Here is a 19,633-nt window from a genome sequence, read left to right on the forward strand (position 1 = left end):
CAGGGCGGCCTTGACTTAATGGGCTTACCGGTTACCTTCTCTCGGCCTGCTCTTCCACTTCTACGGGTTCCCAGGGTTGATACCCAATGATTTGTACACTGATACAGATGAATTCCTTTCAAAAGGGTTTTATTTTGCAGTAGAACTTTCAATTAACACAGTCTCCTAGGGAACAGAGGGCACGGGTGAAGAACTCAGGCACCTTGAACTGCAGGTCTAGGAAAGTCTCTATTTCCACCCAGAGAGTAGCCACTCACAGCTGGGTACTTCAAGGCTGAACAGATCTCTAGCCAGAGATCATGGCAGTCAGCATGTTGACTCAAACTTGAACAAACAACTAAGGGTAAACAGGAACCTTTTTCCTCCGTACCTGGAACGTTTCCCGTCTCCTTTATGGTACTGGAAATGTGTGAATTCGTCAATGTCCTTCTCAACTCAGTAACCAGGCACTTCTCAGGATGCCACTTGCCGGCCCTCCTCCGAAGAGTCCTCCCCCGGTCACTTCCACAAGCTGTGGTGCCCCTCCAAGCCGAGAGCACACCCAGACACTTTGAATCCTCCCTCAGTTACTGCGTCTCGGACTAGCTGGTTCAGAGACTCGGGAATGGACAGATCCCTACCCCAGACCAGCCAGGTCTATCAGGGGCCATTGACAGGAACATGTTGCGGGGTGTTGAACACCCCGTAACCGGGACCCCTCACGGGGCTACCCCAGTTCTGGAACCAGACTAGACCACGCGGGTCTCTCAAACAACTCCGGAATACCGAACACGTGACCCACACCCCTTTAAGTACCCCTTTCCAGACTCCTCAGGGGGCCCTGGCACTCCCACTGATTGGCTCCGTGAAGGCCAATACCTAAACATCCAACCAGACTGGGTTCTAGCCTGTCATGTGCACCTCACCGTCCACATGACCAGGCAGAACTTCCAAACACAGCCTGGCCAAACTGGTGTTAAGGCCTACCTACACAATTAACCCTCAGAACCTTTACTGTTCTGAGGCCAAAAATGAAATTTACAGGCGTGTGACATTTGATCCCAAATGTCATCCTCTACAATTGTTTTTATTTTTTTACCAGCTTAATTGCAGAAGCTGAAATTAGAAGCTGATTCACTATCATGCACAACTGCACCAGATTTTGCACTTTCCAGTTTTAGTAAATCAACCCCCATAATGACATTTTACTGTTCATGGAAATTATCTTCTCTGGCCTCATGGCAACCAGAAAAAAAAAATCTTACACTTTATCTTCTACCCTCCCACCCCTAACATTCTGAATAGACACCATTGCCAACATAATGTGCCTAAAAGAACTCCTAGCATAGGGAAATGGCAACTTTGATACATTTATGGCCCAATAGAGAGTTTTTCGTTATATTTTTGTTTGCAGAACATACTCTAATGCCGTGTATACACGGCTGGAATTTTCGACAGTAAAGGTCCGATTTGATCGTGTGTGGGCTTCATCGGTCCTTTGCTGTCGAAGGACGGACTTTAGATTTAGAAAATGTTTCAAATTTTTCCGACGGAATCGAGTTCATCTGTATGCTAGTCTGCTAGGGCAGCTATTGGCTACTGACTATGAACTTCCTTATTCTAGTCCGGTCGTACGTCATCACATTTGAATCCATCTGACTTTGGTGTGATTGTGTGTGGCCAAGTCCGTTCATTCGGAAAGTCCATCAGAAGTCCTCCGAAAGTCTGTCGGGAAGACCATCGGAAGTAGTCTGCCAGAAAGTCCTGTCATGTGTACACGGCATAAGATAACCCCAACTCTGGCCCCTCCAGAAAGTGTCCCATTATTCCATAGCACTACCTCTCTAACTCATTCATTAGGGTTAGAATTGACCAGACAAAACCCCCTCCCTCTCTTCTTTAGCCCTTTATATTTCAGAAATCATGGACAGAAAGGTGTGTTTTTTTTACAAAGCTGGAGATTTCAAAATCTGAAAACCAATCAGCTTCCAGTTTTTTTCTTTTTTTTGTCAAAGCTTAATTGAACAAGCAGAAGTTAGAAGCAGATTGGCTACCATGCCAGCTGCACTAGATTTAGCATTTTCCAGTTTTAGTTAACCACATGCCGACCACTGCGACCAGCGCATAACGATATATGGCGACACAATGGCATGGCTGGGCAAATGGTCATACAGGTACATCCCCTTTAAACCGCGGCATTGTGGGTGCACGTGCACCCGCAGCATACTCTGTGGTCAACCCGCGATCGTGCCACAGCACATTAGAATGGGGAGATGCCTTTGTAAACAAGGCATTTCCCTGTTCTGCCTAGCAACATGACAAAGATCTACTGCTCCCTGTCATCAGGAGCAGTGATCGCTGTCATGTTGTAGTGAGGCAATCTCCCCACCGTTAGAATCCCTCCCTAGGACACAATTAACCCCAGTAATCGGTGCATTGTTATAGCACTGATTGCTGTATAAATGACAATGGTCCCAAAATGGCATCAAAAGTGTCCGATGTGTCCATCATAATGTTGTAATCATGATAAAAATTGCAGATCGCCGCCATTACTAATAAAAAATTATTTATAATAAAAATGCCATAAATCTATCCCCTATTTTTTAGACCCTATAACTTTTGCGCAAACCAATCAATATACGCTTATTGCAATTTTTTTTACCAAAAATATGTAGAAGAATACATATTGGCCTAAACTGAGAAAGAAATTAGTTTTTTTATATATTTTTTGGGGACGTTAATTTTGTTTGGGTACAACGCCGCGCGACCGCTCAATTGTCAGTTAAAGCGACCCAGTGCCGCCTCTGGGCCTGTCCCGGCAGAGCTGCAAGAATCTCTGCTTCGGTGTGGTTCCTGTCCCCTAAACACACCAGCTGAAGCACTGCATGTCATCTTTTAGCCTGACTCTGGGAATAGCCCCTTGAATGCTTAGGGGGTACTTGATGTTCATAGGACAATTTTGCAGAGGAGGCCATGGAGGTGCCAGAGGAGGAGGAGGAAGAGGGGGTAGAGCTCACAGGTCTGCCATCATCACCACCAGCTGTATGGAGACATGGGGGCACAACGTGAAAAGTAGTAGCGACTGGGAACCTGCCATTGTGCGAATTCACGGAAGGGGGCAGAATCCACCAGGCTGAAAGGCAGAAGTTTTAGAGTCAACAGCTTTGACAGGCTTGCATTCAGACGCTGGGCATGTGGGTGGTAGGGACTGTATTTTTTTTCCTCTGCGGCAGATGGGGGTAATGCACACAGAACTAACTATATGGCGTTAAACTGGCAGTAACACACACACAAAGCGATATGGCATTAAACTGGTAGTAACGCACACAAAACTATATGGTGTTAAACTGGCAGTAACGCACACAGAGCTATATGGTGTTAAGCTGGCAGTAACGCGTGTAAAAACATATGGCGTTAAACTGGCAGTAAGGCACACAAAACAATATGACGCTAAACTGGCAGCAACGCACCTTTTCCTGCAGCCCAATTTCTATATTATTGTGGATAGTGAAGTCACTTAACCTTGTTTCCACGTCTGAGGTGTGGCTTTTTGGTCGCAATCCTTCCATAAAGACCACTTCTGGCCAGACTTCTCCAGACAGTAGATGAGTGTACCTGGGTCCCACTGGTTTCCACCAGTTCTGTGCTGATGGCACTGATGGACATCTTCTGATGTGAAACAGAAGTAAGCATGATGTGTCTTTCATCTGCTGCATTAGGTTTTCATGGCCGACCACTGCTTCTACAGTCCTCAGCATTGCCCATTTCTTTGTGTTTCTTCAAAAGATCTTATACAGCACATCCTAAAAACTCCATTTTGCTTTGAAATCTTTGCCTGGGAGAGACCTTGCTCATGCAGTATAATCACCGTGTATCCCATTGCTGTGCTCAGTATTGCCATGGTGTAACAACCTCACCTTAGTAGCAGCGTTTGGCTGTTCCTCACCCAACTGTTTTTCAACCTACATATGAAATTGATGATCATTAGAACCTGCTTGGGATAATTGGTTAATTGGTTAATCATACACCTAACTCTAATCCTAAAAAATCCCTGACTTTGTGCAAGTGTAATTATTGATATGGTTTCGATTTTTTATTTTTTTTCTGTCCGCCCACTTTGCATTTTGTAAATTGATAAAAATAAACAATTAAAATATATATATTTTTTAAAGCATTCTTAACTTACAGCATTTATTCACACCTAAAACAGAATATTATAACCGCGCTCACCCATTGCTCACTGCCAGTTTAACGCCATATGTTTTTACGCGCGTTACTGCCAGCTTAACGCCATATAGCTCTGTGTGCGTTACTGCCCAAATCCTAATGAAAATCAACTAACATCTAAAAATTTAAAAACAAAAAATAATAATAATAATAATAATAATAAACATGATATGTAAACACAACTAGTGTGTGTACCCAAATAATATATAAAGTGTTCAGAGATTCCTTTAGGGATACAAACACATGTGCCCAGTAAATATACACAAATAAATAAATAAATGAAAATATAAAATATAAGTGTGGCAGTCCGTCAGAAAGATTTCTCCAAAGAAAATTCAGTGTAGATTCAGTGTAAAACATAAACTTCCTTCACCACCACCATGCTGATTTATCCCTAAAGAAATTGTTGTTTGCACATTTTCTCTGAGCACTTTATATATTATTTGGGTGCTTGTTATTGTTTATATATTTTTTTCAATGAATTTCTATTAATTGCATGAATTTATTTATATTTATTTCAATGAATTTCTCCCTATTTATTTATTTATTTGTTTGAATTTAACTGTGTATGAACTTATTTGCACTGGATCTTTATTGTCCATAGTGTACACACACCAGTTGTGTTTACATATCACGTTTATTATTATTATTATTATTTTTTGTTTTTTAATTTTTAGATGTTAGTTGATTTTCATTAGGATTTGGTATATGGGTGAGCGCGGTTATAATATTCTGTTTTATATGTTCTATGGGTGTGTATCTTACCATACTAATCGCTGCTTTTAGGTATTTGGATTAGATTTTATTTTTTATATTAGCGCAGTATTTTCCCCTCTGTTATTTATTCACACCTGCCTAAAACTTTTGCACAGTACTACTGTACTGTACACATGGCTGCTGTTAGAAATCACGGTGCCCCGTACAGCCTGCCTGGCAGGGCCCCTTCCCTAAATATATCAAGATCATATTTTCACAAAAAATACACTAAAATCATTATTAGCGGACAGAAACATAACAGAGAACCTGTGTGAATTAGCCCTTTTTTTGTGTTTTTTAAATTTTGTAAATAAAATAATTTTTCAAATGTTAAACATTTTTACAATAATTTTATTTGACAATTTTTAAAAATAGTTTATTACAATATTTGGTTGCTATTTTATTTTACAATTTGTTATTTTTGTATGGAACAGGAAATCCTGCAGCGCTGCAGGAGGGGGGGCGGCACAGTGACAAGGGGGAACATGGGGGGAGCAGAAGCAGGCAGAACAGGGAGGGGGATTGATTTCGGGGAAGCAATTACAGGAACAGTGACCTGTTTCTCTTCCTGCAGCAGCTGAAAGCAAGCAGGAGAGGGAGAAACTGGCTTTCAGCTGCTGCAGAGAGCAGCACAGGGCATCCTTCTGTAATTGCCTTGCTGCCCGACTGCACTGCATACCCCCTGCTGTTTGGGCCCCCCTCTATGTGCCCAGACCCCTTACAGGAGGACTGGTGGTCCCCTCCTATCAGTGGCCCTGACCGTACATAACGTTATTCCACTCTGTACACTGTTGCTGATTATTAAATACTCAACACAACTCTAATTATCTCACATAATAAAAGAAGTGTTTTTTTTTACCACTAGGAATTTTACGGACCGTGTTCAGTAAATGACCTCCCTTTTATCAGTTCCAAATAAATGCACTTTAATTCCAGGCTTTTGCACTACCAATTGTGAAAAGTCCAAGGGCTGTGAATACTTAGGAAAACCACGGTATACAGGCTAGGCACACTTGTGTCATTTTTTCTCCATGCATATTCCAGCACACAGAAAAAAAATAAAAGAATAATCTGAACACAGGCAGTCGATAAAAAAATATGAAAATGTTATTTGCCGTTAAATTTTATTTCCAGTTGTGCATGCTATTGAAGATTTATGACTCTTACATTATTGACTCTTACCTTCTCTCCTTCGCCCCAGCACCCCCCCCCCCCTCCATGTGCGATATGGTTGGATCGCAGCCCCCGCTCTTGCGGGGGAAAAAAAAGATGAGGAGGGGGCAGAAGGGGTGGTCGGAAGAGGGGGGCGGGGCATCAGCGCAGCGTTGGCGTGGTTCAATGCCAACAACATGGGCTATGCATATGTCAGATACCATGAACCAGACCGAGACAGAAGTACAATTAAATCACACTTGTTTATTAATAAAAAATAAAAAGGTAAATAGAGTAAGCGTAGTCAAAGCATAGCCAGAGTCCAGCAACCGGATCAAGTAGTCAGCCAGGCCAGCGTTAAGTAACCAAATCGGGTAATCAGCCAGGCCAGAAGTCAGGGATCCAAGTAGAGGAACAGCAAGCAGGATAAGGAGCCAGGAGGGATGTCAGCAAGCCAGTCTTTAAACAGAACAGCAGGAGATGGTTTCTTGTGATGTGACCAAGGCGAAGGCAGAGATGAAGTGTGCTGGACAGCTTTAAGATGAGCAGGATCAGGAACAGCTGGTAACTGTGGAGAGATATGAGAGCTGGCAATTAGCCGACAGCTAAGCAGCCAGCTCAAAGAAGGAAGGGCTAAGCATAGCTATAAAGGAGCACTTTTTGCAGGTGCATACAGCTAAAGGAGGGACACAGAGCAGATAGATGGCATGTGAGTGTGGGTGACACAGGCATTCCCAGGCACTTTTACTTAAGAATCAGACTGAGCCTTGATAGCAGTGGCAGTTGCTGAACTATTTTGCTCAGCAGTGGGTGCATTTTATGGTAGTACCTCTGCATTTGTGCCTAGCACTATGGGCAGAAGGGGAGTTACAAATACCCCGAAAAATAGCGGCTAAAAGGGATCTCCCTCAGGCTCTGAGGACCCTCCCTCTGCAACACCATCTCCCCTTGAAAGACCTAAGCAGGCTGGTCAGAGTGAGCCATCAGGGTTAGGGGCTGCAACTGCTTCTGGCTTTTCAGCCCCTGTATATATTACTCAGGAGTTTTTTTTCCTCAGCCACGAGTAGATGAGGAGGAAAGATTAATGGCCTTAACCGCATCTTCACAGAGTGGAAGAAAATGCATTAGGTGCCCTTCTATCACCCTGGACCCTCAAACAGAGGAACTCTGGGAAAGGGAAGATGAATCCCCCTCAGGGGATCGGGAAGAGACTGATGACTCCTCTTCTGAGGAATCAAGTGGGTAAGGACCCTCTTCAGCTTCACAGGCTAAGAAATTGCTGGTGCATTCTCTTACTGAAATGGTCCTCTCCACATTTAAGTTACTGATTCGGTTGAAAAGCCTGCTTCTTGTTTGGGTTCACTGAAGCCTCCTCAAGCTGTGCATGCTTTTCCTGTTCATTTATTGCTGGAAAAGCTTATGTATTCTAAGGGGGATCACCCAGAAGCATTTTTTCCCTCCTAAAAAGTCTTCAACACTTTATCCTATGGAGGAAAAATTTACAAAGATGTGGGGTATACCAGCAATTGACGCTGCTATATCCTCTGTAAATAAAAGAAACTCTCAAATTCTTAGGGATCCAACCGATAAAAAGTTTTTAATTCCTGTTAAAAAACATTTTTTCCTTGGCAAGTTCAGTAGCTCAACCTGCAGTTTGGTGGCAATTGGAGTGTGTCAGTCCTTGAGAGACAACTTGAAACAAGTGCTCAAGGTTTTCCCTGAACAGCAGACCCAGGAGTTAGCCGAGCTGCTAGCGGCTTTGTGTTTTGCAATTGACGCAATCAGAGATTCTATCTTTCAGACCTCTCCCCTTACGCTAGAGTTGGTGCATATGTATAAAATCTTATGGTTGAAAAATTGGTCAGCCGAAAGTGCCATGCAACAAGCTACTGGTTGGTTTTCTCTTCCGCTGTGTAAGGCTGTTTGGGGATGATTTGGCTCAAATCTGCAAGGTCACAACTTGGTCTTCAGTCCATACATTCAATAGATTCTACCAGGTGGATGTAAGAAGGCATGAGGATATCGCCTTTGGGCGCAGTGTGCTGCAGGCAGCACTATAGGTCCTCAGGTCTGATTACACCCTACTTTTGTTTGTGTCTCCCTCCCCTCAGATAGCATTGCTCTGAGACATCCCATACAGTAAATATTGTGGCTCTGTGTCCCCTGATGTACGATAAAGAAAACAGGATTTTTATAACAGCTTACCTGTAAAATCCTGTTCTTGGAGTGCATCACGAGACACAGAGGTCCCTCCCATCTTCTAATACACGTATATTGCTTTGCTACAGAACTGAGGTAAGGGAAGGGGTTATATAGGGAGCTAAACTTACTGTCTAGGGTGTGCCAGTGTCCATCACCAAAGTTGCCTATATAACCCATACAGTAAATACTGTGTCCCATGATGTACTCCAAGTAAAGGATTTTTACAGGTAAGCTGTTATAAAAATCCTATTTTTTCCAATCCTCTTGGGCATGGAGTTCACCAGAGCTTCACAGGTTGCCACTGGAGTCCTCCTTCACTTCTCCATGATGACATCACAGAGCTGGTGGATGTTAGAGACCTTGTGCTCCTCCACCTTCCGTTTGAGGATGCCCCACATATGCTCAATAGGGATTAGATCTGGAGACATGCTTGGCCAGTCCATCACCTTTACCCTCAGCTTCTTTAGCAAGGCAGTGGTCATCTTGGAGGTGTGTTTGGGTCGTTATGTTTGAATACTGCCCTGTGGCCCAGTCTCTGAAGGGAGGGAATCATGCTCTGCTTCAGTATGTCACAGACAGTACATGTTGGCATTCATGGTTCCCTCAATGAAGGGGAGAGGGGTGTACTCATTTTTGTGAAATACTGTATACATTGGGAATGGTTTATTAAAAGCATATAGGGCAGTGATTCTCAACCAGGGTTCTGTGGAGTCCTAGGTTTCCTCCAGAGGTTGCTAGGGGTTCCTTCAGCATTGGGCAATTTCTGCCTCTTGGATAAGTCCCACTGACACCATTGATCTTTTTAGCTATCTGTAAGGAGGTAATTTTTCCCAATGATCACAAGTGTAAGGACCATTCTTCTCACTGACCATCACACTAATGTATCATGAGTTGTAAGTTTCTAATTTTTAGCAGGGGTTCCTCGAGACCGGAAAACTATTTCAAGGGTTCCTCTGTGTTGAAAAGGTTGAGAAAGGCTGATATAGGGTGTATAGTTTTCATGGGAATTTACAGTGCCTTGCGAAAGTATTCGGCCCCCTTGAACTTTTCGACCTTTTGCCACATTTCAGGCTTCAAACATAAAGATAATTTAAATTTTTTGTGAAGAATCACCAACAAGTGGGACACAGTTGTGAAGTGGAACAAAATCTATTGGATAATTTAAACTTTTTTAGCAAATAAAAAACTGAAAAGTGGTGCGTGCAAAGTTATTCGGCCCCTTTACTTTTTAGTGCAGCAAACTCACTCCAGAAGTTCAGCGAGGATCTCTGAATGATCCAATGTTGTCCTAGATGACTGATGGTGATAAATAGAATCCACCTGTGTGCAATCAAGTCTCTGTATAAATGCACCTGCTCTGTGATAGTCTCAGGGTTCTGTTGTAAGCGCAGAGAGCATCATGAAGACCAAGGAACACACCAGGCAGGTCTGTAATACTGTTGTGGAGAAGTGGGAGAGTCTGTCCATAGGACAACAATCAGTTGTACACTGCACAAATTTGGCCTTTATGGAAGAGTGGCAAGAAGAAGGCCATTTCTCAAAGATATCCATAAAAAGTCTTGTCTAAAGTTTGCCACAAGCCACCTGGGAGACACACCAAACATGTGGAAGAAGGTGCTCTGGTCAGATGAAACCAAAATCCAACTTTTTGCCCACAATGCAAAACGATATGTTTGGCGTAAAAGCAACACAGCTCATCACCCTCAACACACCATCCCCACTGTCAAACATGGTGGTGGCAGCATCATGGTTTGGGTCTGCTTTTCTTCAGCAGGGACAGGGAAGATGGTTAAAATTGAGGGGAAGATGGATGCAGCCAAATACAGGACCATTCTGGATGAAAACCTGTTGGAGTCTGCAAAAGACCTGAAACTGGGACGGAGATTTATCTTCCAACAAGACAATGATCCCAAACATACAGCAAAATCTACAAAGGAATGGGTCACAAATAAACGTATCCAGGTGTTAGAATGGCAAAGTCAAAGTCCAGACCTGAATCCAATTGAGAATCTGTGGAAAGAGCTGAAAACTGCTGTTCACAAACGCTCTCCATCCAACCTCACTGAGCTCGAGCTGTTTTGCAAGGAAGAATGGGCAAGAATTTCAGTCTCTCGATGTGCAAAACTGATAGAGACATACCCCAAGCGACTTGCAGCTGTAATCGCAGCAAAAGGTGGCTCTACAAAGTATTAACGCAAGGGGGCCGAATAATTTTGCACGCCCCACTTTTCATTTTTTTATTAGTTAACCACTTGACCACTGGGCACTTAAACACCCTTAATAACCAGACCAATTTTCAGCTTTCGGTGCTCTCACATTTTGAATGACAATTACTCAGTCATGCAACACTGGACCTATATGAAATTTTTGTCCTTTTTTTCACACAAATGGAGCTTTCTTTTGGTGGTATTTAATCACTGCTGGGTTTTTTATTTTTTGTGCTATAAAAGAAAAAATACAGAAAATTCTGTAAAAAAATGAATTTTTCTTTGTTTCTGTTATAAAATTTAGCAGATTAGTAATTTTTTCTTCATAAATTTTGGCCAAAATTTATACCACTACATATCTTTGGTAAAAATAAGTACAAATTGGTGGATATTATTTGGTCTTTGTGAAAGTTATAGAGTCCACAAGCTATGGCGCCAATATCTGAAAATTGATCACACCTGAAGTACTGACGGCCTATTTCAATTCTTGAGACCCTAACATGCCAGAAAAGTACAAATACCCCCCAAATGACCCCTTTTTGGAAAGAAGACATTGCAAGGTATTTAGTAAGAGGCATGATGAGTTTTTTGAAGTTGTCATTTTTTCCCACAATTCTTTGCAAAATCAAGATTTTTTTTACTTTTTTTTTTTTTTTTTTCACAAAATTGTCATATTATCAGTTTATTTCTCACACAGCATATGCATATCACAAATTACACCCCCAAACACATTCTGCTATTACTCCCGAGTATGGTGATACCACATGTGTGAGACTTTTACACAGTGTGGCCACATACAGAGGCCCAACATGCGGGGAGCACCATCAGGCGTTCTGGAGCACCCAGGACAATTCTGACATTTCTCTCCTACATGTAAAAATCATCATTTATTTGCTAGAAAATTACATAGAATCCCAAAACATTATATATGTTTTTTTAGCAAACACCCTGGAGAATACAATGGTGGTCGTTGCAACTTTTTATCTCGCACGGTATTTGCGCAGCAATTTTTCGAATGCTTTTTTTTGGAAAAAAAACAGTTTTGTGCTTAAAAAAAAAAAAACACAGTAAAGTTAGCCCAATTTTTGCATAATGTGAAAGATGAAGTTACACCGAGTAAATCGATACCTAACATGTCACTCTTCAAAATTGCACAGGCTCGTAGAATGGCGCCAAACGTCGCTATTTAAAAATCCCCATAGGCGACAATTTAATTTTTTTTTACTGGTTATATGTTTTGAGTTACAGAGGAGGTCTAGGGCTAGAATTATTGCTCTCGCTCTAACGTTCGCAGCGATACCTCACATGTGTGGTTTGAGCACCGTTTTCATATGTGGGCGGGACTTACGTATGCGTTCGCATCTGCATGCGAGCACATGGGGACAGGGGCGCTTTAAAAAAAAATAAAAAATTATTGTTCATTTTACTTTATTTATTTTAGTTTGACATTTTTCTCCCCAAAAATAAATTTTTTGATCACTTTTATTCCTATTACAAGGAATGTAAACATCCCTTGTAATAGGAATATGGCATGACAGGTCCTCTTTACAGTGAGATATGGGGTCAATAAGACCCCGCATCTCACCTCTAAGCTGGGAAGCCTGGAAAAAAAAAAAAAAAGATTCTGGATTTGATCGTATTGGCGTGTCGGTAGAAGCACCGGAGGGCAGCGGGAGGGGGGGTGTCTATGGCTGGGTATTGCAGGGTATCACCGACTATGGCTGGGTATGGCTGGGTATCTCAGAGTATGGCGTTGCAGAGTATTGCGTTGCAGAGCATTGCAGGATATTGGAGGGTGTTGCAGAGCATTGCAGTGTTGCACGGTATTGGCGGGTGTTGCAGAGCATTGCAGAGTGTTGCAGGGTATTGGTGGGTGTTGCAGAGCATTGCAGAGTGTTGCAGGGTATTGGCGGGTGTTGCAGAGCATTGCAGAGTGTTGCAGGGTATTGGTGGGTGTTGCAGAGCATTGCAGAGTGTTGCAGAGCATTGCAGGGTATTGGCGGGTGTTGCAGAGCATTGCAGAGTGTTGGCGGGTGTTGCAGGGTATTGCAGAGTGTTGCAGGGTATTGCAGAGTATTGCAGGGTGTTGCAGAGTATTGCAGAGTGTTGCAGGGTATTGCAGAGTGTTGCAGGGTATTGCAGAGTATTGCAGAGTGTTGCAGAGTGTTGCATGGTATTGCAGAGTAATGCAGAGTAATGGCAGGGTATTGCAGAGTAATGCAGAGTATTTGCAGGGAATTGAGGGGTTCATTTTTCGGTGAGCAGCGATGTGGGCACTGCAGATGCATCCCACATCGCTGCTGACACCGATCTCTTCCCCCTCCGCTGTTCTGATCGGTACAGGGAGGGGGAGGGAGGAACCGGCGTCATAACATGACGCCGGTTTGTTTACAAGTGATCACTCCGTCATTTGACAGAGCGATCACGTGGTAAACGGCGGCTATGAGCGGCCGTTTACCGTGATCCGTGATGCGCCGGGTCCTGTGGACCCGGCGGTCACGGATGCTCTCGAGTGCGTACCCCAGGGGGCGCGTGAGAGCGGAATTCTGGGAGGACGTCATATGACGGCCTCCCAGAGATAAGAAACCGCCCTGTAGCCGTCATTTGGCTATAGGGCGGTTGTTAAGTGGTTAAAAAAGTTTCAAAAATCCAATAGATTTCGTTCCACTTCACAATTGTGTCCCATTTGTTGGTGATTCTTCACAAAAAATAAAAATTTTATATCTTTATGTTTGAAGCCAGAAATGTGGCAAAAGGTTGAAAAGTTCAAGGGGGCCGAATACTTTCGCAAGGCACTGTACCTTTAGCTTAGTGAAGACGGTGAAAATTTACTGTGCAAAGAATACCCAACCACATGCAAGGAAATAAAAAAAAACTGTATTTTTGCTTGCCCATGACTGGAGGATGGAAGTCAGGAGAACTTCACCTCATTCACGGGCCTATGGGAACATTTCTTTACAAAGTGAACGTCTAATTTTAGTAAATCAGCTGCTTAGATCCTTAGATGTTTAACTAGAAACAAATATGTACTGACTTCCCGGAGACTAACCTTTCCACCACAAATGTACAGTATCAAATGACCGTGTCAATAGTCTGACATTTATATAGTTCGTTGTGTTCTGTTCCTATACTATAATTGAGCATGAAAGATTTCCACCGATCATCATATGCACAGCTTATTGCAAGTCACATGAAAGAAACAAATATCAATATACTATTTATTTATGATGTTAAAGTGGACCTTTCACCTGGTTTTCAAATTTGCACTAGGAAATCAATACATCAAAATATACAGCAATATTAAAATTTCAAAAAATCTCTGAAAGGTTTATGCTGAGCTTGGCTCAGCTCAACGTAGAATGTTGGCAATGCCAGGATGACTAAATTACCGAGCATACACGGGAATGACATCATCTTGGCCCAGCCAATGGCTGGAGTTCGGTACCTGGAAGCCACCGGGCTGAAGATGTCAGGGGGCAGCCAGATGCTCTGGGACGTCTCAGATCTGGAGAGAAGGTGGGTATATTGTAGTTCTGCTTCAACATGACATGCTGATAGGTTAATTGCCTCCTGTCTAAATTGGCCCAAGTATGGGTGTGTGTAAATGTGAGTTAGGGACCTTAGATTGTAAGCTCCTTGAGGGCAGGGACTGATGTGAATGTGCAATCAGGCATGTACTGGCCATAGGGACTATAGGGAGTTTCCCGGTGGGCCGATGGCTCAGTGGGCCGGTTTCAGTGACAGCCAGTGGCATCGCTGGGGGGGACTTTTGGGGCTATAGCCCTGAATCTGGGGCCCATAGCCCAGAGTCAGTCCAGGAGTCCCCAACCACAGGGTCCCGGCCCACTACCTGCCCTCTTTCTGGTGACCCTGATGTAAGGAGGGGCTCTCTGGGGGCCCTGATGTAAGCCGGAGGCTCTCTGGGGAACCTGATGTAAGAGAGAGGCTCTCTGTGGACCCGGATATAAGGGGGGGCTCTGTGGGGACCCGGATGTAAGGGGTTGGCTCTCTAGGGACCCTGATGTAAGGCGGATGATCTCTGGGGACTCTGATGTAAGAGGGGCTCTCTGGGGACCCTGATGTAAGGGGAAGGCTATATGGGGACCCTGATGTAAGGGGAGGCTCTCTGGAGACCCAGATGTAAGGAGGTGCTCTCTGGGGATCCTGATGTAAAGGGGGCTCTCTTGGGGCTTTTTTGTGCAATTGCATACAGTTTATATACTGTTTTTTGCGTGTTTGCAAAATTAAAGTGGTCCGGTCTGGATGAAGTCCAGCGCCAAATTTTTGACCCAGTCCAGCCCTGTGTGCAATATATACTATATTACCATTGCAATATATACTATATTACCATTGGGATGCCTGCCTTTACAAGCAGATGAACTTTAATGGCCTCCCTGTCTTAGTCCGTAGGGTTCAATATTGAGTTGGCCCACCCTTTGCAGCTATAACAGCTTCAACTCTTCTGGGAAGGCCGTCCACAAGGTTTAGGAGTGTGTCTATGGAATAGTTTGACCATTCTTCCAGAAGCACAATTATGAGGTCAAGCACTGATGTTGGACAAGAAGGCCTGGCTCACAGTCTCCACTCTAATTCATCCCAAAGGTGTTCTATCAGGTTGAGGTCAGGACTCTGCAGGCCAGTTAAGTTCCTCCACACCAAACTCGCTCATCCATGTCTTTTGGGGTTGAGGAACTTGACTGGCCTGCACAGAGTCCTGACTTCAACCTGATAGAACACATTGAGGATGAATTAGAGTGAAGACTGCAAGACACTTTCTATTACTGGGGTGCAATAGATGAGTCATCAGTCAGAACCTGGCAGAGAAGTGAGCAGAGGAAGTTTTCTTTTGCTTTCGGCTCTTTGTGAGATCATCTGAGCTATCACTGCACTGATATCCCCGAGCCGAGAGGAAAAGTGAGGGGGATGATTCTTCTACACAGGATTCCATATGGATCAAGCAGCCAGGTAAGAAGCACCAGTGCTCCCCCCTATGACTGTCAGTGCCCCCCAATCTGTCCCCTAGACATAAAGACCCCCCATCTCCCCCCACTAAGCACCAAGACCCCCATCTCTTCCTACTAAGCACCAGCCCCCCCACCTCCCCCCACTAAGTGCCAAGGCCCCCACCTCCCCCCACTAAGCACCAAGACTCCCCAATCTCTCCTCACTAAGCACCAGGACCACTGATCACCAAGACCCCCCCATCTCTCCCCAATAAGCACCAAGACTCCCCCATCTCTCCTCACTAAACACCAGGACCACCATCTTCCCCACTGATCACCAAGACCCCCCCATCTCTCCCCAATAAGCACCAAGACTCCCCCATCTCTCCTCACTAAACACCAGGACCACCATCTTCCCCACTGATCACCAAGACCCCCCCATCTCTCCCCAATAAGCACCAAGACTCCCCCATCTCTCCTCACTAAACACCAGGACCACCATCTTCCCCACTGATCACCAAGACCCCTCATCTCTCCCCAATAAGCACCAAGACTCCCCCCATATCTCCTCACTAAGCACCAGGACCCCACACCTCCCCCCACTAAGCACCAAGATACCTCTATCTCTCTCCACTGAGCACCAAAACCCCCCATCTTCTCCAACTAAGCACCAAGACCCCATCTCCCCCCACTAAGCACCAGGACCCCCAATTCAGCACTAGGCCCCCTATCTCTCCCCACTATGCACTCCCATCTCCCCCCACTAAGCACCAAGACCCCATCCATCTTTAGTTTTTTAAAGGTATTGTATAGGGCCCACGGCGCTGCCACAAAAAATGATTATATTATACACGCCTAATCAGTAATAGAAGGGATTCCTAAAAGCCTCTCTACTCTTCATGAAGCGAGGAAGACAGGTTAATATATTTTAAAAGCTTTCTAATGGGGTTATATTAAATTATATCCTCCAATAATCCCACACCTATATTCTCAGGATACCTCCCTCTAAGTGCACATACAAATCATACAGCAAACTGATCATCCAGTTCGGCCCCTGCACCCCCGTTCAGAAAGTGTGTTCTATAAGGTAGTGTACAGTACCAAAGTGAAAAAAATATATAATATAATTAAATAAATAATTCTAAACCATATCGTGACTATATATTAAAAAAAAGGACAGATTATATATATGTGACGTGTTAGGTCAAACCAAATATGTTTATCTGTTACTCAGGTTTACACACCACATGTCTCCGTATGGTTGCAAAAAGAGAGAACCCTATATCATACAGTGTTCCATATGTGTTAAAATCCAAATCTTGTGCAAAAAAGGGGAAGACAATCTTCCAAAGTGCATAAAATGCTGAGAGTGCAAAAAGTGCAAAAAATGCAAACAAGTGCAAACAAAGTTAAAATACAAAATGCATAAAAACATATGTATATATATATGTGCTCCTCGCTGGACCCTCTGGAAGAGGGGATATTTTATATCACACTAAAGTGCACACTCAGTATGTATTAAGTCCCAGAGCTATAAGCCAGTCCTAGACAGGAGATAGCCGCACATCAGATTAAAAGTGACTTTGGTGCTTGATCAGGAGAAAAAAGTGACTTCCGTGCTCGCCCGCTCGGGTCCCCACTCACCAAATCCTTGTCCCCCTTAGGGGTAGCGTGCATGTAGTCACTCAATTTCCAAAGTTTCCTCAGATATGTCCACCTCCTTTTGGCTCACCCGTATTCCTTATAGCTGGGAAGATCCCCTTTTATTTAATTTTATAGCAGACTTATGGCAGTAGGATGGATCCTCAGAAAAAACAAAAATCAGCTCCCATAGTGCAGTAGATTAATGACCAAAATTATTTTTATTAAAAAGTCTCTTGCAGTCCAGAAGCAAATGTACAAAAAAACTTTTAAAATTATTAAAAACGATATATTAAAAATTATATATAGTAATAGATTTGTACCGTGAGATCTGTTTATTATAAAAATAAAAATAATTATATATGGCCGGCAGAAAATTAAAAATAATTAAAAACTAAAAATAAAAGTACACATGAAAAAATGAAAAATTATAAAAATTAAAACAAAAAACACAAAGGCTGATCTGGACAAGTGTGAAGGATGAAAAATGGAAGAGCCTATCGGGTCCAGTGGTGACTAATCCCAGTAGCACCAGTGCCCGGTGGGTTAAACCCACTATAGTCCGTATACTAGCTCCACAAGTCCTCACATGCAAAAAGGGCAACAGGCTGAGTCCGATCGCTTATTACCTGGGCTCTGACTAAGCCATGCAAGGACATTCACTTTTTTCTCCTTCATAAGACAGAAGAGAGAGGCGCCTCTAAGTGCAGAATTAGTAGCTGTTTATTTCCCCAAACAAGATTAAAAACACTTACAATTTCTAGTGATTTAAAAAGCGTGTAGTCATTGATAATGCAAATGGTCCGGCAGGCGGATGGGTCCCCGGCATGTAGAGACTCTCACAATTGTGCCCTGTGCTGTAACAAAAACATAGAGCTACCGGTAAGCTGATGAATGGGTACATACACCGAGTTCATGATGGACGGAGATCCTGGAAGTGATGTCAGCAGTGAGAGACGGGAGCCAGCATGACCCGGATTTAGTCATCAGTAAGGGACGCGTTTTGGAACATTAGTAAGTTCCTTTTTCAATCTAATTCAACTTTTTTCTCCTTCAACCACTGTGTGCTCATTTTTGCTGTGTACTTTGGGTCATCGTCGTGTTGGAAGGTAAACCTTCTTCCCATTGACAACTTTCTGGCAGAGACCACAAGATTTTCCCCAAGAATTTGATGGTATTTGGCCCCATCCATTTTTCCTTCTATCCTGACAAGTGCTCCAGACCCTGCTGCAGAGAAACACCCCCATAAGAAGATTTTACCCCCTCCATGGTTTATTGTAAGAATGGCGTTATTTGGATGGTGAGCTGTATTTGATTTCCGCCAGACATATAGTTTGGTGCAGAGCCCAAATAATTAAATTTTAGTCTCATCTGACCATAACACCTTTTTTTCCCACGTAGCCTCAGAATCTTCCATGTGCATTTAAGGCGGTCAGATGAGACTAAAATTGTATTTAGAAGTTCAAATTTGCTAAAATAATTGCATTTCCATGTTCTGTGTACTATGGCAGACCAGATCTAGTGAATAGGTCCTGGGTTTAGTAGCACTTTTAGCCCTTGTACACACGGTCGGAGATTCCGACGGAATGTGTCCCATCGGACCGTTTTGTCGGATAATCCGACTGTGTGTGGTCTCCATCAGACTGTTTCCATCGGAGTATCCGACGGACCAAGTTTTCCAACTTTTCCGTAAAATTTTCTGACAAAATGCTCCAATCGGACATACTCTGATCATGTGTAGCCTACTCCGACGGACAAAGTGCCACGCATGCTCAGATCAAATTCCTAGACCAAAGCTATTGGCTACTAGCCTGAACGTAGTCCCGTCGTAACAAAATAACGTCATCACGTTATGTACAATCGGATTTTCCGACAACTTTGTCCGACGGTGTGTATGCAACAGTTTCGGACAAAATCTGTTCGACAAAATCCAGCGGATTTGGGTGTCAGAATGTCCGACTGTGTTTACAAGGGCTAAGGAATGTGTACTGATTGTTAACAACCGATGAGTCATCAGCTGTCATCTGGGTTTCCCACTGACAGCTGAATATAACAAAAAGAATTACGACATTAAAAAATCTGAGAAAAAATGGCGTGGTGTCTCCCCCCAAGAAGGGCCTGGTATGGATTTTGAGGGAGACCCTCACACCAAAACTTTAAAAAAAATTGCATGGTTCCCCCTAAAATCCATACCAGACCCTTATCTGAGCATGCAGTCTGGTTCTGCCCCCCCCCCCCCCCCAGCACCTTGTCCCTGTGTTGATGGGGACAAGGGCCTCTTCCCTACAACCCTGGCTGGTGGTTGTGGGGGTCTGCGGGCAGGGTGCTTATCAGAATTTAGAAACCCCCTTTAACCTGAATGTAACAGACATTCATGGACAGATGCCAAAATTACAGATTTTTACAAACTGTTCAAAAATTTACTGAAAGTTGGCAACCCTGCCAGCTACAAAGTTACAATGCTGACTGACAAAATGCTTCCTCCTGTCTGCAGCAGACTGATGGCATCATCTTGTAGAAAAAGTC

The sequence above is a fragment of the Lithobates pipiens genome, unplaced genomic scaffold (assembly GCF_037356315.1).
Source record: "Lithobates pipiens isolate NorthernLeopardFrog02 unplaced genomic scaffold, aLitPip1_a1.2 Scaffold_13, whole genome shotgun sequence".
In the NCBI taxonomy this organism is placed as follows: domain Eukaryota; kingdom Metazoa; phylum Chordata; class Amphibia; order Anura; family Ranidae; genus Lithobates; species Lithobates pipiens.